The sequence below is a fragment of the Triturus cristatus genome, chromosome 5_1 (genome assembly GCF_964204655.1).
Source record: "Triturus cristatus chromosome 5_1, aTriCri1.1, whole genome shotgun sequence".
In the NCBI taxonomy this organism is placed as follows: domain Eukaryota; kingdom Metazoa; phylum Chordata; class Amphibia; order Caudata; family Salamandridae; genus Triturus; species Triturus cristatus.
Window position 1 is genome coordinate 499,659,803 of NC_140587.1, and position 23,131 is coordinate 499,682,933.

Sequence of the window (23,131 nt, forward strand, 5' to 3'; positions counted from 1 at the left end):
TCTGAAAGAACAGCTTCCTTTACTTCCTCAGCACTAAGCTCAATCTCCTAAACTGCTCCTACTTCAGGAGGACCTACTATTGGTGTTGCGGCTGTTATTCTCCACTTCCCTCAGTTTCCTGCAATGATTGGGTACTACATTTGGATAAAGATAAGTCAATTACAACATCGCTGCCGTGTTTAGACTGGCTGCCTTTCTGACTGACATGGGCCTGGGCCTAGATTAGGGTGGGTTCATTGGTATGGGTTGTTGCTCCCAGCTTGCTCCCCAGAGGCCAGTGTGGCAGACACAGTTTTTTTTCTCCTAAAAAAAGTTCTAGGTCGACATACCAGGGGTGGTAAGCCACTTCTTCTTCGCACTGGCCACTTTCCTGGTAGCACCTTTCTTTGGGGCCGTCTTGAAGCTGTCAGCTAGCACTGGTACTTAGCTTCACACAAATTGAAGAGATGTCTGTGTGATGTATGGGCCAAGCATCATGTCATACATAGGCCTTCAGTAAAAAGTGGCATTGTTGCAGTTCAATAAGTAGCACAAACAAACAATATAATTTATTGTGTTCACTGGTTACTTTAATTATAAATAATTAACAATACAGTGTATCCATTTGTTAAACAGAAAACCACACTGGCATAAACTTTCATGGTGACTGACTGTACACTCAGGCATGATAAGAAAGAGCAACAAAAACAACAACATACAGATGTAACTGTTTCCTTTATGTGCATCACGTAGGATATGGCACTCAGGGAGATGCTGCTGAAAAAAGTAAATGGAATAATCCTTAGACAATGAATGCTGGTGTGCACCTATAGCAGACATGGGGATCATTCATTAATGCCAGATGTAATGAAAATATATTTTTTTTATTGAAAATAATTTTTTTTATAAATAAGTGAACATATACTCAAAACTATAATAATAATTTATTAAACTGCTATCTCATTGCTCAACTATCCATGCAAGCATATGGCAAAGCAAAGGGCCACACTGAGCAAGAAGGCATTGGGAACAAAGAGAACACATGCAGGCCTATGGGGAAAGCTCACAGGCTGGCTCCACTAAAAAGGCCACCAGTCACATGGTCATTGGTCGCACAACAACATCCAGCAAGCAAGACGGCATTGCTATAAACAAAGAACACATGCATGTCTATAGCAAAAAGCACACTGGCTGTCTACATAAAATGTCAGCCAGCCACATTATCACAACAACAAGCAGGAGCCTGGAATACAAAGAATACATGCATGCCTAACAGACACTGACTATACAAAATGGCCCCTGGCCACATGGGGAACAGAGCTAAATGGTGGACTAAGACAAACACACACACACTTAAGCCAGACAAGGGAGACATTGGTAACACAGGGAACACAACATTAATTTAGCAATGCCAAAAACAGGGCTAAAAACGTTTACAACAACACACATCGTCCAAAGGCATTACCTCACACTTCTTGCAGGAAGAAGAAAAACGAGAAATAAAAAAAAACACAATTTGTATTTTAATTCAAATCCATCCATGGCCTAAATGATGCCTCAATTTAACCGACACCACATAAACAGTTGTTTCATGCACCCATGACTAGCACTGGGCCTACTGGCTGGAAGGCCCGTTGGAAGACAAGGTCACATAGTGAATTAAATCAATATTGCAAATTTGTTTTAAAACTGTGGTGAACTGAGCAACATTATTGCTTTACAAAAGAAGAAAAGTTACTTACAGAGAAATACCTAGGCCCTCTACTGAAACTATAGGCCACCCACCACAATAACTTTTAAAAATCGATTAAAAGTACAAATATATACAGATGCATGGCCCCAATCTAACAAACAACACCAGTTTTTCAATTTACTTGTCAAATCTCAAATAAAAAGTCCTTAAATCCAATGGTATATGCAGCAGACACAAAGGGGTAGATTCTGATGTTGTTCAGAAAGGATACAGATCAGATTTGAGTTTGCCGAATCCGATCCGGAACCCTTGTTTCCAACAGAATCTAACCCTTCCCAACAACCGATTACAATGCCTGGAAACCGTTAGGGATGTCTGAATTGGTTCTAAAAGGCATTCACACAGGCCACGTCTTTCTGAGCCGAATCGTATAGCTCTATGAACTGATTTTCCAAGCGAGATAGTACGATGACCAATTCTGAAAGCCGTTTCGAATCAGTTTTTCTGGAACAAATTGGCTGCCGTAATCTGTCTTTGGGGGCCCAAAGCAGGCCCCCTTCAACCAGGGCCTTCCGAATCTGGCCCGTGGGGGTGCCAGATTCCGGGCCCCCTTTTCCAACCATGCACAGTGTGGCAAGCCCCATGGGGTGCCCACCACAGGATGCAAGGTTTTCACCAGCCACCCCTTCCATCAATGGGAGCCTGTGTTCCTGTTTGGAACACAGGCTCCCATAGAAGTCAATGGGAGTCTGACCAAATCATATCCGGATACATCCAAATCGCTCGGTCGGACTCCCCTGATCGAAGTTGTACGGAAAGCATTCTGGAACCAATTCGGTAGAAATGCTTTCCGAACGACATCGGAATTGACCCCAAAGAGTGATACTTGCAGCCCCAAATCCCAAAGAAATGTGACCAGGAGATGGACAAAGCTCTGGGAGGAGCCTGCTGGACAGGAACAGGAAGTTGGAGACTCTGGGGCACTTCCTTCCAGTTGGAAAAATACTAAGAAAAAAAGGACTCCTTGCACAAGACAAAACAATGTCACATGTCCATTTGAGGAGGTTTTTAACTCCAAATTGTCATTTTAGGAAGATTTTGATGCTTTTCAATGAGAAAATCTTCCCCAGATTGCACCATGGTAGATCCTGTGTGTAAGGCATGCGTGTATGGATGTGTTGGCAACCACAAAATCTCCCGGAAGCATGTGGCCAGCTAGCAAATCTCATGGTGCCTGTGAATGGCTCTGAAAATCATGTGGGCGATCACAAGTACCCGGCAAGTCGCCCCCCACAGGCCCTGGATACATGTAGTACCACTTTATAAGAAAATTAAATATGCCAATTGGGGATAAGCTTCTTTTCTTACTGAGTTTAGAAGAGAGAGCACAAGCACTTTACCACTGGTTAGCAGTGGTACAATGCAGGGAGTCCTAAGGCCAGCAAAATCAAGCTCAGCACAAAAATGGAGAAGTAAGGCAAAATGTTGGAGGGAAGACCACCAATCAGGCTGAAAGGTCTAAGGGTTAATTTCACAACAGCTGGATTCTCTAGGATTGTAATTTTGTTTTTAAAATACAAACCTCTGTTGAACATATTTTAGGTTAAAAGACGCCTACTATCAATTAAAAAATATATCCAGCGTATTTCTAAATAAAATCCAAAATGTGGTATGGATGGTCACAATCATGTTTTTTTTTTGCTATCATTTTAAAAACAATACATCAAGCTTGACACAGTGGATGGTGTATACTGCTTGAACTGTGAGCATTCTAGTTGTTATTGATGGAAGCAACATCAGGGAATATGGTTTTGGATGGATTAAGGATGCTTCCATCAAAAACACACTACCGGCACACCCTATTATCAGGTACACTGTAAAAAGGTGACCTTTCACGAACAAGCAGGAGCCAGGAGTAGTTGGTAGTAAGGTTTATTCTTTAGAAGGATCCCATCAATCAGTCCCCTCCAAATGTCAGCCTGATAACTTCTCTCCTCACCCTTAAACATTCTCCTTGATATCATGTCATTTTATTTCCATGACAACCGGAACATCACCTAAGATGCCACGCATCTCCCTTCCTCACAAACAGTAACACAAAAGTACTAGCTAGTAACATCTTGCATATGTTTACAGAATTATTTCAATTCCCTGAAATGATTCATATTTTCAAAGAACAGTATAAAGTCACAATGTGTATGCTCAGAAACACTTAGGGGAACACATATGAGATGAAATGCAGGTTACCAACCAACCCCACTAACCCTCAGAAACATAATTAATTCACATATTCCCTCTGATATGGGGGTGGTTTTTCTCACTGACCTTCTAAGAGACCTATCCGCAGGACAAAGTCCCACAGCACCTTTACGGACACCATTACCCACACTTTTCCTTGCTGTCTCTAGACCATAACTGTTCATTGGAGCCCCCTCACTCGACAGGCCACCCTGAACTATAGCTTCTCTGAGTACAACTCTGTTTAAATTCCATATGCGATTGTTATCAGTTTTTACTATGTTTTTGGAAACCCTGATCACCTCCATTGGTTTAAGAAACACTGCAGAACTTCCTCTCATGCATGTTTTTTTAACTAATACCCAGTTTCCCACCTTAACCTCCCTTCTTTTAACTCACTTCCTTAAATCAAAATGTTCCTAATGAGCCTCAATTTTCAGTGCTTCTGCCATCCTCCAATCACACCGCTTTTTATTCCCATCACAACAGATTGCATATCATTGACCCACATAGGTGCTAGTAAAGTGTTCAATCGTCTTCCCCTGAATAGCTCAAAAGGGGTTCTCTTAGTAACAGCATGGGGAGATACCCTGTACTCCTCCACCTTCTTGATGGCTTCTTTTCTACAGTCCAAGCCAGCCAGTACTCTTGGCCATGTCTATGGTTTCTTACTGCACACGATTAAAATGTTCCACCATGCCATTGGTCTCTGGATGATATAGTGAGCATTTCTGGTGCCAAATCCCATGCTGACCCAAAAACTGTTCCATCTCTCTAGAAACCAACTGTATACCATTATCTGTAAGGATGAAGTCACGAATGCCCTCCCTTCCAAATAGTTCTTCCAAAAAATCGTCTCACATGTTTTGGTTCTATTCCTTGTGTGATAGCTATTTCTGGCCACCTGGAAAACAAATCAACCAGAACTATAATATACAAATAACTCCATGAAATGCAAAAAGACCCCACTATATCCAGGCCAACTTCTTTCCACAGACCATTTGGGCGTTCTCCTATCACCATGAGTTATGCCTTGGGCTTGGCTACTTTCTCACTCAATGCACATTGAACACAATCTCCGAGTTTCTTTCGACATATACATCCATTCCTGGCCACCAGTATGTCAACCTGAGTCTCTCCTTCCTTTTAGATATCCCTTGATGACCTACATGAACTAAGCAGATCTATTTATCGCTGAGGGATAGCAGGGGAACCAATATTGTGCCCTTGAACAAAAACCTTGTTTCTCTGATAATTTATCCTTTACATGACAAAGCTTAACAGATTCCTCGTCATCTCCCTAAGGGTGGTCCTCCAATCTTTTTTCACCCAATCCATCCCTCTAGCAATACCTTGACCAGAAGCAAGGGCATCACGCCACTTTTCCTCCATGATGCTACCTCCCCCTATCTCGCAAACCATCTCCTCATACTCTTTGTCAGGTTCCGCCTTCCAGAATCCTCGGGGCTGTGCTGATGCTCAAAAGGGGTCCACCCCTCAACTGCCCCAAGTCCGGAATACAAATACACGCGGACTAGTGGGATAGTTAAGCAAGAGAAAGGAAAGGGTAGGAACAGCAGGGAGGGAGACCTATGGATGACACAGGAAAAGAAACAGAGTGAATGCTCAGTATTTGATGCAATGATACAATGAAACAGGAGAACGCCTTAGGCGGATATCGTGAGGAATTGGTAATAACACTCTACCTGTAAAGGAATTTAAGGGAGAGTTCTACCAGAAGAGAGAAGAGGGTGATTGCTGATTTCCAACATGAAACGCTGCACAGAGGAGAAAACATACATCAGTATATATATATATACATGTCCCACACAGTTCTCTCTGTTATAAGTGTAAATCGCCCCAAAAGCAAGATAGGAACCTCCAAATGCCCTCTATGTCTCTCTCTCTCCTAGGAAATAGATATACAAGAACAGACCACACATGAACAAAACCTGCACTTAGAATTCACAAGACGTTCCCCTGGAAGAGTCCTGTAATTGTATGGCCATAATACATGAGCAAAGGTGAGTAAAAACTGAGGAAAACAAGGTTCGGAAATCCTCAAATGCAAAGAGTCAAAAACGAAGTTCACCACAGGAAGCAGGACTTAATAGCCAACAGAAACAGGTTTACTCCCTGCACGAGATCACAGAAGCCTCTGGTCTCGCCAACAGGGAAGGACCCATAAAGGAGTGAGGCGCTGTTGCCTCACAAGCGTCAAACTGCTTAGGAATGGCTGATTAAATGTAAAGAAGCAGGTTCTGAAATGACCCAGCCAGTCCAGAAGAAATCAGCGCAATGCTGCCCACAAGGTTTCTCTGTATGAAAACAGCCAACACTGCTGTTTTCCCCAACAGAGAAACAAACACTCTGACAACGCGGGAAAAGCCGATTTCTAGCACGTGAGGGCACAGTACTAAGAAGCAAGAAGAGGAGCAAGGTGCGGGGAGGCACCCTTACCGCCTTGGATAGATTCGGTCTCGGACGATCTCCACCGCCGCAGGACTTCAGGAATAATCGGCCGGGTCCAGAGTGACTGATGTTCCTATATCCGGTTTCTAACAGCACCGGAGTCACGTGGAGCGTGCTCCCGCTATGGACGCTGGGTAGTGTAGTTTCGAGAGGGACTTCCTGGTTCTCCTTGAGATTGCGAAGTCAGTGTTTACCGGACTACGGATCCTGACACTCTTCACCACCATCAGAAAGATTCTTATCCACAACCACCAAACGGGATAAAGCATCTGCTACTTTGCTCTCAATTCCTGGCAAATACTTGATTTCAAACTCATACTCTTGAAGAACCCCCACCCATTTGGTGATCCTGCTAGAAACCGCATCAATACCTTTCTTTTTGGAAATCTCACATAAAGGCTTGTGATCAATCCTCACTTCTAATGTACTGCCCACTACAGAGTCTTTAACTTCTTCGTAGACCAATGTAAAGTTAAAGCCTTCTTTTCTACTACTGAATAGCACAGTTCTGCTCCTTTCAAGCTCCTAGAGAGAAACAGAATCACGTCATCCTGGCCTTGATATTCTGGAGCAACACAGCACCTAATCCCTTCATACTTGCATCCGTTATCAAGATTGACTTGTTCTTTGAGTCAAAGCTCCTTAATTTGGGGTCATTACTAAACCGCTCCTTCAGTACGCGAAACTCTTCTTCACACACCCGATTCCATATGAACTTCCTTCCCTTCCGAAGTAATATTCTCATGTGAACACATAAACCGGCAAAGCTTTGTACAAATTTACTATAATTTTCTGCCATTCCTAGAAAACGCATGCATTCCTCCTTGTTTGTAGGAGAACGCAGCTTGCGAATGGCATCAACCAAATCGTTCTTTGGCATCACACAACTAGCTGAGATCGTGTGCCCCAAATAACTATGGACTCTCTCCTGAACTTGCATTTCTCCTTTCTGCCTGTTAAGTTAAATTCATCCTGCCTGCTCAAAACGTGCATTCGCATCATGTTCCACATCATATTTTCCAAAGACTAATATACCATCCTGGTATATTCTCAAATCTGCAAGCCCCTTTAGAACATTCTCCAAGGCTCTCTGAAAAACAGAGGCCAGTGACACCAAACTAAAAGGAAGCCTGAGAAATTGATATGTCCCAAAAGGAGTAATAAATGCTGTCAGGTCTTCGGAGTCCTCATCAAGCTTGATCTGATGATATGCAGATTTAAGGTTGATGGTGGAAAACACCTTGGATCCCTGCAACAACATCAGCATGTCAGCTATCCTATGTAAGAGATAACGATCTACCACCACATGCTTGTTCATCTCTCTTAGATTCATACACATACGCAAACACCCATCTGACTTCTTGGTAGCGACCACTGGAGCAAGCCACTGTGTTCCTTCCACCTCCTCAATAATTTCATCTCCCTTGAGCTTCTCCAATTTTGCTTGCATTTTTTCATGCACAGCCACAGGAACACTACGCACTTTACCACACACAGGTTTTGCCCCATCAATAAGAGGTATGTGATGAACATAATGCCGGAGACAAACAAGTGTCCCACGAAACACCTGGGGTAATTTTGTCTCTAAACTATGTACAAAATCCCCGGAGGAATTATCCTGGGTGTAAATTTTCTTCACATCAAAATTGTCCTTCAATTTAATAGCAGGTGAACCATTGGGATCTAAAATCACCCCGAGATCTCTTTGGTGTAACCAACTCAGTATGCTGTTCCCTTTTTGCGAAATATAAACTTTTGCATTCGCAAACCTCTCTTTGTATTCAATAAGACTCCAAAAGTATCCAAATAACTTGATGGGCTCACCCCCAAATGCACAAGGACTTATATCAGTGTGAAATACTTTGATTTTCTACTTAATTTTCCTTATATAGAATTCTTTCGAAACTATGGGGATTTTTGCTTCAGAATCAAATAATACCTTGGTTGTTTCTCCTTCTACCAACACCTCATCAACGGGACTACTACTACCACCATTCTGTGTGACTTGCAGAATAATCTGCCCACACTCCACATCCGCATGCCCCTCGCTTGAACATGTGCAGGTATCATTAACTTCACTCACTCTTCCTTTGAAGGCCTTGCCTTTGCAGACCACCGCAAAGTGTCCTCTCCTTCTACAATTACTGCAAGTAGCTTTGCTCACCGGACATTGTTTGTCATTGGCCTAATGTCCTATTCTTCCACAACGGAAACATTTGCCTTGAAAATGTTTAATCTTTCTGGTTTTATCATCGCCATCCTTTTACTTCACTTGTATTTTTTGTGAATGTTTAACAACTTGAACTGATTCCTTCTTGTCACGTTCCATTTTTATACCCTTAACACCCTTCTTGGAATGCTCAATTCTTTTATCAATGAGAAGTGCATCCTCTAGAGAAGGTTCATCCTTTTGCCAGAGTTCTTCACTTACACATTCTATATTGCACCCCAACATAAATTGGTCTCTTACCTTTAGGTAAATAAAGATTGTCTTATTTAGCAATACAGATCTCATACTCATTTAAGTCCCCATCGTAGATGTCAAATGATCAAATACCTCCTTTCCTTCTGACCCTAAACAATGTACAAGTAACACTGTTTTTCTTTCAGCACTGACGACCCACACACCTTGGAATATCTTTCAAAAACCTTCCGTCATATCTGCCATTCAATGGGTACATCACCAGACGAAGTCTAAAAAAATGGTGGCACAGGTACATTCTGAATATTATGTTTTTAAGTGCAAAGTTTCAAAGCGAGAACCAAAGAAAAATAATGAAAAACCTAAACAATATGCAGGAAGAACCCTAAAAGTCTAAACACAAGATATAGCTACATTAGTTTTCTGAAACATAACATTTGCTGAGAATGGCATAAACTGAGTGAAAAACAAATTTCGCCTTAGAAATCCATGCTGGTGACTCGAGGAGATTTTAGTGTAAATGATCAATAAGGAGTTGAAATGGATGAGAAGTATAAACACAACAGTGTGCGCATCACTGAAATGAGGAAATGCACTTGAAATCTGTTTCAGGCAAACATGCGCGTCACTGAAATAATGAGCCATACTTGAACTCTGTAGACCTGCAATAGACAAGTGTGCATGTCACTGAAACAAAGAAACATGCATCTGTAACACAGTGGACCACCCAAGATGGCCGTAAAGTTGTGTGCCGATGAGACAAAAAATGCTCTCATGATAGTGTGCGCATCATTGAAGTAGAAGACATGCAGCCGATGTAAGCTTGACTTCAACTTCCAACATAGGCCTTCCAAGATTGCCATTGCATCGCGTGTTGATGTTAGACTCACGGCGTCTATCCTGGTGTCCGGAAATTACAGCGCAAAACATCTGGATGATAGTAACAGCAAGGACGCTCCGAGCCAGCTCTCCGCTCAAGTGCAGCACCATCAATCGATCTCTAGCACAGGATGTTCTCCAGCCCAAATGTTCTGAGAATCCTCGAGACAGTTATTTTAAATAACGCTGCACCGCACACTCTCTAACGTTCATTTGGTATCGCTTGCCAAAAATCAAAAGAGCTTCCTAAATAGTGAAAACAGTACCTTGGAATGATTCTCATGTGAAAATGTTCTTCCAATCAGAGCAGCAAGGCAGGGGTGACTCGAATCAGCTGTTAGACATGTTCACACAAACGTGTTCACATGATGTTGAGATCCTTTCTTCAAGTAATTATAACATCCTCTGTCACTAGTGTAACACGGTGACCTTTCATGAACATGCAGGAGCCAGGAGTAGTTGGAACTAAGGTTTATTCTTTAGTAGGATTCCATCTACCAGTGCCCTGCAGCTGTCAGCCTGATAACATCTCTTCTCACCCTTAAACATTCTCCTTGACATCATATAATTATTTTCCCATGACAACAAGAACGTCACATAAGATGCCATACATACCCCATGACTATAGTGTTAGATTTTGATAGTGGACCAAATATGACTGATGCCTGACATATCGGTCATTGACGATGGTCTCCTAAGTGCAGTCCTAAATTCTATCACATTGGCGTGCATGTCTTTTAAGCCGATTAGGTGATTTCTCATAATACTCAAATCTAGGAGACCTTCTCAACAATTGATGCACATTTATTTCTGCTAGGACCTGCCATGGCCGAAATAGCAGATCACAGGGCCCTTGTATTCACTTCTGAAGAATTGGATATGCTTTAGGAGGTGACCCTGACCAACTATAGCCAGCTGCATGGCCAGCACAGAGTCAGGTAAGCTGCATATATGGAAAGTGCTTACATTTGTATTCACTTAGTAAATTAGAATATTGTAAATGACTTAAGACTCTGACCCTAATGTATGAACTGTCATATCCAGCATAAGAAAAAAAATAATCTTCGTACACTTGTGATCTGGAAATTTGAAATTTACATACATGCTACTGCTGAATAACATTTTGTTATACACCTTGTGTGTCTAAAATTAGACTTTGATTACTATATTTAACATACTTTATATAATGAATATGAAAAACACAGTGACCTGGTCGATCACCCAGCTTTCACAAGTAAAAGCCAATGCCTAACCACAAATATGCATTATCCTGGGCCACGTTAATACTTTTGGAACTCACGTATGGCGGTATTGTTATGTAACATAGTGAACAAACATTAATCATTGCAAAATAAAAACAGATCTTAAATGGCGAGTGATAGTAATTTACCAGCCTGCTCTCCTGTGATGGAAAACAAATCACTCAGTCATTGGTGAGGACATGCAGGTCCTCCCTTTGGCACGGGAAAGCTGTGTGGTCAACCAGGACAACAACAATGAAATTGACAAAAGGGTTAACATCGATGGTGTCAGTTGGCATGCCATGTTTTAATTTGAGTGTTTTTTTAATGTCATAAATGTTTTAGCACTTAGCACTATCAGAGCCAAGGGAGGCCCTGGTTGTGCAAATTACTTTCTAACTGCTAAGCAAATGGGGACCTTGACTTTTAACAATTCACAGTGCATTTGCCTTTAAAGATGATATGGATATTGTATTTTTGTGGCCTGGACACTGCCTGACATTTGAAATAAGAAAATAAATAAAATACAAAGGTACTGGGTTTCTGTTTGCCAGAATAGCTACTCCATTACAAAGTGGCATATAGCGCATAGACATGATCACTAATCTAATAATATATAAGGCACTTGTAATAAGGAGGCTGCCTATCCGTCATATTATATGTAGCAATTTGTCCAAAATTATTAAATGTGGTTCTTAATGGAATCACACAACATTGACTGACAGCCACAATACAAATAACATATACTATTCACAACAATATTAAAACACATAAACACTCATGATTTTTAAGTTGTTTGACATTCTGCTCTCTTACAACTTAATGATATACCATCCACCTTTTTATAACTTGCATAGTATATCACACAGTTGTAATAAGGTTTACAGTAGACCCATCACAGTTGTGATGCAGTAGCACTTCAAACAAAACCTTAATTAGCCCCAATGTATGTAAAATAAAAAGCAAATTATATATACACATGTATATTTGATAAATTGTGATGTTGAACAAAATATGATTATTAATGTTATTTTTTTTTAAATCTTCCTCTGTGTAGGTGACCCTCCACAAGAATATCTGATGGGCCATTCCCAGGAAAGCGTGCCAACAGCATCCATTGCCGTAAACGTTCGGTGGACCTTTGGGAGTGGACCCAACTCATAATACTCAATAAATTTGGAAGGTCCTCTCAGCAAAAAAAGAGGGTGCTGCAGTCACACACCACAATTATCCTGTGCATTCTGGCAGTGGTCTACCTCTACTTGAATAGAGATCTGAAGACCATGAAGCAGCGACAAGGAGGTAGGTTCATCAATGTGAAAAAATGTAGATGTCATTCTTAACCATGCTTTTTTTTTAGTTCTCAGCATGCAATGTAACATCTCAGTATTAAAAAATAAAATAAAATTCCTATTACAAGTGCTATAGGATATATCAGATTTTGGGCCACATCTAGAGTTTGGTGGAAAGCTACTGCATCACAAATGTGACAGATATCTCATCCACTTTATTACAAGTGCCATTGGGTATAATACACTTGTAATAAGGCGGACAGGCAATAGGTCTCAGCTGCAACACAACCACACAGTCATCAAACTATAAATCTGAACCATTGTTATTAATGTATTTATAACGTTGCTGATAAGATATTTACAAGTGTAAATTTCACCAAAAGTGTAACTTACAGTCAAATTTTGTGAATGTCCAAAAAGTAGTAAACTTCATCAAAAGTTTAAATTACTCAAAAGAGGATAGGCCCTAGGCCTTTCAATTTGGTGGAAGCATATGCTACACTAATGAAGTAAATTTATACTTAAATGTTGTGAATAGCCAAAAAGCAATAAGCTTACTCAAAAGTGTAAATTACTCAAAACTGTATGTTAAATTGTGATGCAGGACCAGAGTGTCTGAAACCGTTAAATCATGATATTGTTGGAGCCAAGCACCTCGCAGAATAGTTAAATAGATGTCCATGCCTATAAGGGGGGGCATGGCTTCTCATGCTCAAGGTGCCCGGTTTCTCCTGAGGGCTACATAAGAACAACAACCAAGTGAAAAGAACAAAGTAAACTAAAATCATAATATTAAAAAACAGTGACTAAACCTGCTCAATGCTGATATTATGGGAGCCAGTGACTATTCCAAAATTTACAAGGAACACAAACATTGAGTAACAATGGAAGGAATCTATCTCAACTCATCCTGGGCGGAGTTCACAAAGTGACAAATAAACTTCAAAAAGCGATGCAGAGTTCTGGGCTACCTTGCTATGTTCGCACTGATTTTTAGTGCTAGGTGGTTGCCCAATGCTGTAAAATCAGCGCAAACGGCATCTCACACAGTGCAAGAGGGCACAGCTTATTTCTACCACTTGAGTAGAAGTACTACAGGTGAATGGAAGGTTTCTCAAAGTGAGCTGTAGTGACCATCTGCGACCGCCCGTGTTGAGAAATCTCGCAGGGAAGTGGTCTAGTGTTGGATTTTCCTCGCTTGTGCTCGTCAACTTACTTTTGGCGAGCATGAGTGGAGTTTTTGGGAACTCTGCAAGCTCCGGGGTGCATGCAATGTGAAACAGTCCACAAACTACGCAAACAGAGTGGAGTTCACAGCCCAGGCTTAATCTCAACAGGATTCCAGAATCTGCAATCCTTTGTGAGGTCAGGCGAGTTCAGTGAAGAAATTCATGGAGTGATGTAGCTACCCTTGTTAAATAGACATCCATGCCTAGAAGAGCGGGAATGCCTTCTCAAGCTTAAGACACCAATTTTAAAACTGAAGGGGTAAAGTAAATATATGGAATGGAGCCCATTTGTTTCTGTCCATGTCCCCAACTGTCCTTCGAGGTAGTGAATCGGTGAGTTCTGACAGCTTGTCATGGGCAGGCATAAGAGCCATGAACAGTGCTGCGGTGATTGGCTGTGAGCAGACCTGTAGAAAATGAAGGGTCCCAGTTGTACAGCGATTTGAACCTGGTATAGAGTATACTGTGTAACGATGAGAAGAGAAAAGTGAGAACTGGCCATGATCAGGTTGCTGGATGAGAAGCTGACCCCGGAGAGAAGAAGCTGGTAGCAAGGCCGGTCTGCCCTGAGAGCAGAAGCAATAAGGACCACTGCAGGTAGGCCCAGGCCCTGCTACCTGCATTTCAGTAAATGTGACAGCCACAGACACCAATACACTTGCTGCCTCTGCAACATGGACAATGATACCACATGATCTAGCAGCACCTTAGGATCAAAGTCATGTCATTAAGAGTGATAAGAAAAAGCATATGGTGGAATCTAAGAGGGTGAAAACACTGCTGGCTGTTTGATATTTCTGGGATTCTCACTAGCGCTATACACTTTTTCTTGTTACAAAACTGTTACTGCCACTATGTCTATATGGAAATTATGCCACTGAACCGCTAATTGGCATCGTTGATGATTGAAGTTACGATGGTATCTGATCTTCTTTGATAATCCGACTTTTGTTTTTGATTGATAACTGCATTCTTGAAAAATTCTTTCTCTTTTGTTCATCTTGCGCCAGTCCTAGAATTTCACCTTCAGCTGCACAATATGATTGCCCCTGGCCGTCCCTCTTAAACATTGCCCAAAATAGAACCTGATTCCTAGTCCCTTTTTGCTAGCTGCAGTATTCAGGTGACTGGCCTATTGTGAGCACTCTAATAAAAATGCTTCGGACACCCAGTACACTGAGTCAAGAGCATCAAGGAGGCTCTGAGAGGCAGGGTCTGGGTCAGGCTATAGCTTGCCTCCTGGTGGACCGCCAGCTCACTCCCAAGATCCAAGTAGGAACTCTTTAAGTGCAGCAACTTTAATATATGCTATTTGAGCTGGAATTATAGAGGCTGTTGGCAATAGACTTAGCTTCAATGAATACTCCATTAAAGGAATTCCTAATTCTTACTGAATCGAAATTAGGAAATTGCAATTCCTAATATACAAAATAGGTATGAATAAAATGGCAATCCAAATGGGCTCGCAAATCGACCTACCTAATGAAAATTAATCAAAAATATTGTATTTTTCTTGCAACCATCTTTGTTTGTTCAGTTTTTTTGAAGGTTTCCCAATCTTACTTAAGAAAAATGTCTTGCCTATTAGCCCTGATGACTTGTGGTTCTAAAAATGAAGCAACTTTTTCAAACTTAATATTCTCTATGGAGTCGTGTCTTGTTAAGGCATTGTCATTTTTGTTTAACGCTCCTGGTCAGAAGGTTAGCAGAAAGTTGAATTCTGCAAAGACTTGTGTCCACCTCAATTGATGTGGAGAGAACAACTGGGCTGTTCGCATAAAAATTTTAAATTTCGATGATCTGTAAAAACTGTAATTTGATGACTAGTGCAGAGAGGGTGATGCTGCCATTCAAGGAAAGGCTCTTTTATTGCCAATAATTTGTTTTCAGCAGTAGTGTAATGACACTCTCCTGGATTCAAAATGTAGTACATACATGCCACGAGATGCAATTGGCCATTCTCCTCATATCGCTGTGACAAAATTGCACAAAAGGCAATTTCTGATGCATCAGCTTCTAAGATGTAAGGAAAGAGCTGAGTGAGGGTACATGATATCGAGGCAGAGTTAAAGGCCTACTTTAAGGCTTGAAATGCCTGATCAACTTTTGGGACCATTGAAATTTTAGACTTTATGCAGAAGGTGGGTGATAGGTGTCATTAGATGAGAACATTGGTCAATGAACAGGCAATAAACATTATTGAAGCCCAAAAAATATAGCATTTCTTGAACGGTTTTTGGGGGTGGCCAGTTATAGAAAACAAAATCACAATGGATGGTTTCAGTTCCTATAAGAAAAGGGAGATACAGCCAACAGTTATGTGCTGTAACAAGAGGAGGGGATGTCTCCTAGGATAGGTGAGTGTGCTCGGAGGAAGAGAGGTACTCCTTTATTTGGTACGTGGTGCCCTCACACACCCTTTCGAGTGTATAGCATCATCATCGGGCAAGATTGCTCCTCGTGGGGGTGGCGCTGCAGTCCCTCACGGGCCCCGAGGGGCTCTCTGGCAGAGATCTTTTAGGAGTTGCCACAGTTGTGAATGAGGGTGTGTGGGAAGGAAGTGCTAGTGAGTGTAGATTAAAATGGGTCAGGAGGCCCTAACAACTTTATTAGTGGGACCCCTGATCCAGGATAAAAATCCACGGGGATGGAGATGCACGATAGTGCCGTTAGGAGAGGGGAAACCAGACCAAATAGATTCCCACTTCTCTCAACCCGTGTGGTGTGTAGTGAAGTGCAGATTTAAAAGGGGGTCGACATGTTTCGCGCTATAATTAGGTCCCTAGAGGATCCCGGAGCGCTTCATCAGGACCAGGTGAAAAAATAGAGAACGGGAATCAGGAAGAAACAACCTGTATTCCTTAATATATCCTAAATAAGATTAGCGACAATTGTAGTCTAAGGACCAGTTTTTATACTGATGTCCTTAATCCAAACCTAAAGAGGAGAATAAAAGAGGGGGTGGGGGAAGAAAAGAACAAAAGACAAAAAAACAAAAAGAGCCCAGTGACATATCAGTTATATATGGTACTGTAGAATAAGCTCAAAATCACGTGTGCACAATCTGTGCCCAAGTGCCAGATGCATGCAACTAGTGACGCGTGGGTGCGTCTTCTGTGCGGCTAGCATCTCTAAAAAAAGGGGGGGTGCTGTGGGGTCCATACTACCTAGGTAACAGAGAGCACCAGGGTACTCAGTGTTCTCCTGTGACGAGGTATATCAAGGTGAGCTATGCCATATCGGGGTGATAGTGACAGGCTGATACGGATAGTGATGCTAGATATCTGTCACCTGGTGCAATATCATGGCGGACAGTGTGCAACACTGAACAATGAGGTTACTGAAGGCACAGAGAGGGAGTAACGCTCATAAATATCTAAACCCAAACAATCGAGCTGGGGACGGCATGCCTGGAAAACAGGAACAAGTGTACGTGTGATAAAAGTGCTAAATGGGCATCATGTTAACGGTATACTAGTAACCAGTGTGGAAAAAAGCATTAAGTCAGAAGCAGTACTAGTAAAAAACAGACACCCGTAGACAGAAAGCATACCCTTCCTGGATAGGAGAAGGGCTCCGTCGGATGTACCGCGGGGTGAGGCTATGAAAAACAAATACATAAAGAGCCATGTTACAGGAAAAGACACCGGCGGTGTCGACGGAGACACAGACAGCATCATGTGCAAAACTGAAGGATTACTTACTCAGGATACAGCCTCACGTCTTCGGAAACCTACCCGTCCAGAGGTACTGCCGGTAGCATGATGAACCAAGAAGCAGGTCTCAATATATACCGATCACAGCGCGGTTGTGGGCTGAGGCGGTAACGTCATAACGCTGCGTCAGGGGAGCTAATCAGTCTGTAAAGAAAAGGGGTGGCCATTTTGGAATGGTCTACGAAAGTTACAAGTATAGGAGTAACTCTGTGTATTCTATGTCTAGTACTCTAAAAAATAGAGTGAAAACTCAACCGGTGTTGAGTTTCTTGGAGCCCAAACGGCAGGTGAATCTCTAACCTCTGATGGGGGATCGGTCAAGATAGCGTCAGGAGCGGGACCAAATAGCAGTCCAAAAATAGGGCGCTCATGTACTGTGTATGAGAACGAGGCTAGTGAGTATTGTCGAAAAAAGGGGGGCGGCCATGATGGAATGGTAACGGAAGATACAAGTGTTAAAGTAACACTTGTATAGCATTAATGATGATCTATATCAATTCGCATAATACCCAACACAGGCGAGTCTCTTATCTGTTGTGAGGTATCGGTCACAAATAGCGTGGGGGGCGGGACCAAGTAGCGGTCAAGCAAGGGGGATATTCGTATTCTGTATGTGAGTACGGAGTGTGCGTACTATAGGGGAAATTGCCAGTGAAGACAGACATGACAAAATTTACTGACCCCTATTCCATAAGTTCTAACTTAGAATATCTACGCCTGAGATTAGCTAGGTGTGGCAACAAGGTGGAAAAATGTGTAATCCTCCACTAGTTGGTGTATGGTAAGGATCCCACAAAGAGTGTACATTTGTACAGGACCTCTCAAAGTATGTGGGATGTAATGCATAATTCCTTGTGAGATATGAGATAATTGGCATTCATTGCTAATAGCTGTAGTTGATAGTAAGATTCATAGTCTCGAGAGAAGTATGCATAAGATGTGTGTGCTTTGTCAGGATCATAATATCTCAGTCAGAGTGTCAAGGATTAATGTGATAGGTCGACCCAGGGTATATCTTCGTTCAGTCCACATTTGTTGCTCCTAAGTTTGAACACCCATCGTTGTTCCTGTTTGAATAGTGTGGTAGCAGTCCACTGGGCGTTGGATTCGATGATAGTCCAATGCAAACTTTCTGGCGGATGGTTCTTTTCCAGAAAGTGGCTTTGCAATCTCGTAGCTGTACGTGTGCGATGGATAGTGCTCTTATGCTCCCCGATTCGGACCTTCACCGGTCTAGTAGTCATACCGATGTACTGAGAGCCACAGGGACAGGTAATCAAATACACGCAGTTCTTAGTGTTGCAGTTCGTGTGCCGTGTCTGTTTCCAGAGCCTGGGAAGTCCCAAGTCAAGTTCCTTGGTGGCGCTTGTCTGGGGGCATGCTGCACATGAGCCACATGGATAATGACCAACCACTGGTGGTAAATTCCATAGTGTGGGTTGAGTCTGGATAGTTTTCTTAGGACGTGTGTGCACTAGCATGTCCCTAAGATTCTGGGTTCTTTTGAAAGAAAAGAGTGGTTTCGGACCTGGTTGGAACTGTCCAGATTCAAGGATCTTCCAATTCGTCTTGATGATTTTCTGAATCTTATTCGAGTTGGGTGTATAAGATGTGACACATGTTAGTATGTCTGTGGTGGGTCTTTCTTTTATTTCTAGTAGGGCTCCTCTGTGATTGTTCCTAGCTCGTTTGCGGGCTTGTTTCACGATTCTTTTTGGATACTCTCTTTTGATCAGATTCTCAGTTAGAGTGTCTGCCTCTCTTTCATATTCAGTGATAGTATTGCAGTTGCGTCGTAATCGAAGAAACTGGCCCACCGGTAAGTTGTTTCTTAAAGACTTCGGGTGGTGGCTTTTGAACAGAAGGAGACTGTTCCTGTCAGTCGGTTTCTTGTAGTTAGTGGTCATAAGAGACCCATCTTTCAGAGATATGAGAAGGTCTAGGAAAGGGATGGACTCTGATGACAGGTTGCCTACAAAATTAAGGAATGCGTTAAGGGTGTTAATCCATGTGAAGAAAGCTCGACACCTCTCTTCGTCTCCTTTCCAGAAGATGATGATGTCGTCAATGTACCTTCGCCATAATAGAATGTTGTTGGTATAAGGGTTGGTGTCTGTCAGGATATGTTCTTCTTCGAAGTTCGCCATGTACAGACAGGCCAGGCTCGGCGCGAAGGTGCTCCCCATGCTGGTGCCCTGGACCTGATGGTAAAGTTGTTCTTCAAAAGCAAAGTAATTCTCTTTCAGTGCTATTGTGGCGCAGTCACAGATGAAAGTGACAGGTGTCTCAGATGGCCATGGGTTCACGTTACGGAGAACCTTGTCCAAGACTGTGAGTGTGGCATCTTGTGGAATGTTCGTATATAAAGCCTCCACGTCTAAGGTGACTAAGAGGGTAATCGATTCTGGTGTTCCAAATTGTTCAATGAGGTTCAGAACTTCTGTTGTATCTCTCAGGTAGGTAGGGGTCTTAATTACCAAAGGGCGTAAGAATACATCACAGAATTTGCTAAGTGGTTCTAGCAGTGAATCGATCCCAGATACAATGGGCGTTCCAGGTGGAGGGGTAATCCCCTTGTGAATTTTTGGTAGACAGTAGAAGTACGGAGTACGGGGGTACTTATTCATAAGGAATGAAGCCTCATCCTTGGTTATCCACCCTTCTGCCTCCGCTTCCAAAGTCAAGTGCTGTATCTTGGTGGTGAGACGTGTAGTCGGGTCTTCTTCAATAGGTTCGTAATACCTAGTGTCGGATAGTTGTCGTAGGCATTCGTCATCGTAGGTAACCTTATCCTGAATGACTATTGCACCACCTTTGTCCGCTGGCTTAATAACGATGGTTCCATCCTCTGTCAGGTTCTTTAGAAGAAGTCTTTCTTCTTTGGAAAGATTGTTGAAGGGGCGGGTAGTAGTTATGTTCTCCACCTCTTTCAGAACAGCCTGTTCAAAAGTCAGTACTTCATTCAAGGTCATTGCTGAGGTGGGAGTAAATCTAGATTTACTCTTGAGACCTGAGCCGACAGGTGTAGTCTCTGGTTTGTCTTGAAAAAATGCTTTCAGGCGAACCTTGCGGAAGAATTGGTGGAGTTCTTGATGTAAGATAAAGTCGTCTTCCTTAGGTGTTGGTACAAATCCCAGGCCTTTTTCCAGTAGGCTATTTTCACCTTCAGTGATGGGTCTCGAGGATAAGTTCACCACTAGGGTCTTGTGGTCTTGCTTCGTAAGACCATCGGTTCCGGGTCCTGCCAGTGGACGGTCTTGTTTCCTCCTCTTCTTTTGCCTCTGCCTCTGCCCCTCCCTCTGTTGAAAAAAGGGGGGGGGGGATTCTGGTATTGCTGGTAGTTATGTATCGGGTTTTGTCCCATAGGGCCATGCCATACGGGTTGGGGACCCATCCATGGTCCTTGATACATTGGTGTCAGGGAAAGGATGTGCAGGGAAGCCTTCGAAGTTCGCCATGTACAGACAGGCCAGGCTCGGCGCGAAGGTGCTCCCCATGCTGGTGCCCTGGACCTGATGGTAAAGTTGTTCTTCAAAAGCAAAGTAATTCTCTTTCAATGCTATTGTGGCGCAGTCACAGATGAAAGTGACAGGTGTCTCAGATGGTGGAGTTCTTGATGTAAGATAAAGTCGTCTTCCTTAGGTGTTGGTACAAATCCCAGGCCTTTTTCCAGTAGGCTATTTTCACCTTCAGTGATGGGTCTCGAGGATAAGTTCACCACTAGGGTCTTGTGGTCTTGCTTCGTAAGACCATCGGTTCCGGGTCCTGCCAGTGGACGGTCTTGTTTCCTCCTCTTCTTTTGCCTCTGCCTCTGCCCCTCCCTCTGTTGAAAAAAGGGGGGTGGGGGGATTCTGGTATTGCTGGTAGTTATGTATCGGGTTTTGTCCCATAGGGCCATGCCATACGGGTTGGGGACCCATCCATGGTCCTTGATACATTGGTGTAGGGAAAGGATGTGCAGGGAAGCCTTGGAACAGCGGTGGTGGTGGAGGTTGGTGCCTGTAGCCGCCTCTTGGTTTTTGGTGTCTATACTCATAGTTAGACTCATTGCTCGAAGAGCCAGAGCTTCCAGAATAGTTACTGCTCGTGTCTTCTGTTGAGGTGTCGATGTTTAGTACTGCTTCTGACTTAATGCTTTTTTCCACACTGGTTACTAGTATACCGTTAACATGATGCCCATTTAGCACTTTTATCACACGTACACTTGTTCCTGTTTTCCAGGCATGCCGTCCCCAGTTCGATTGTTTGGGTATAGATATTTATGAGCGTTACTCCCTCTCTGTGCCTTCAGTAACCTCATTGTTCAGTGTTGCACACTGTCCGCCATAATATTGCACCAGGTGACAGATATCTAGCATCACTATCCGTATCAGCCTGTCACTATCACCCCGATATGGCATAGCTCACCTTGATATACCTCGTCACAGGAGAACACTGAGTACCCTGCTGCTCTCTGTTACCTAGGTAGTATGGACCCCACAGCCCCCCCCCTTTTTTTAGGAATACGAATATCCCCCTTGCTTGACCGCTACTTGGTCCCGCCCCCCACGCTATTTGTGACTGATACCTCACAACAGATAAGAGACTCGCCTGTGTTGGGTATTATGCGAATTGATATAGATCATCATTAATGCTATACAAGTGTTACTTTAACACTTGTATCTTCCGTTACCATTCCATCATGGCCGCCCCCCTTTTTTCGACAATACTCACTAGCCTCGTTCTCATACACAGTACATGAGCGCCCTATTTTTGGACTGCTATTTGGTCCCGCTCCTGACGCTATCTTGACCGATCCCCCATCAGAGGTTAGAGAGTCACCTGCCGTTTGGGCTCCAAGAAACTCAACCCCGGTTGAGTTTTCACTCTATTTTTTTAGAGTACTAGACATAGAATACACAGAGTTACTCCTATACTTGTAACTTTCGTAGACCATTCCAAAATGGCCACCCCTTTTCTTTACAGACTGATTAGCTCCCATGACGCAGCGTTATGACGTTACCGCCTCAGCCCACAACCGCGCTGTGATCGGTATATATTGAGACCTGCTTCTCGGTTCATCATGCTACCGGCAGTACCGCTGGACGGGTAGGTTTCAGAAGACGTGAGGCTGTATCCTGAGTAAGTAATCCTTCAGTTTTGCACATGATGCTGTCTGTGTCTCCGTCGACACCGCCGGTGTCTTTTCCTGTAACATGGCTCTTTATGTATTTGTTTTTCATAGCCTCACCCCGCGGTACATCCGACGGAGCCCTTCTCCTATGCAGGAAGGGTATGCTTTCTGTCTACGGGTGTCTGTTTTTTACTAGTACTGCTTCTGACTTAATGCTTTTTTCCACACTGGTTACTAGTATACCGTTAACATGATGCCCATTTAGCACTTTTATCACACGTACACTTGTTCCTGTTTTCCAGGCATGCCGTCCCCAGCTCGATTGTTTGGGTTTAGATATTTATGAGCGTTACTCCCTCTCTGTGCCTTCAGTAACCTCATTGTTCAGTGTTGCACACTGTCCGCCATGATATTGCACCAGGTGACAGATATCTAGCATCACTATCCGTATCAGCCTGTCACTATCACCCCGATATGGCATAGCTCACCTTGATATACCTCGTCACAGGAGAACACTGAGTACCCTGCTGCTCTCTGTTACCTAGGTAGTATGGACCCCACAGCACCCCCCCTTTTTTTAGAGATGCTAGCCGCACAGAAGACGCACCCACGCGTCACTAGTTGCATGCATCTGGCACTTGGGCACAGATTGTGCACACGTGATTTTGAGCTTATTCTACAGTACCATATATAACTGATATGTCACTGGGCTCTTTTTGTTTTTTTGTCTTTTGTTCTTTTCTTCCCCCCCCCCTCTTTTTGTCTCCTCTTTAGGTTTGGATTAAGGACATCAGTATAAAAACTGGTCCTTAGACTACAATTGTCGCTAATCTTATTTAGGATATATTAAGGAATAC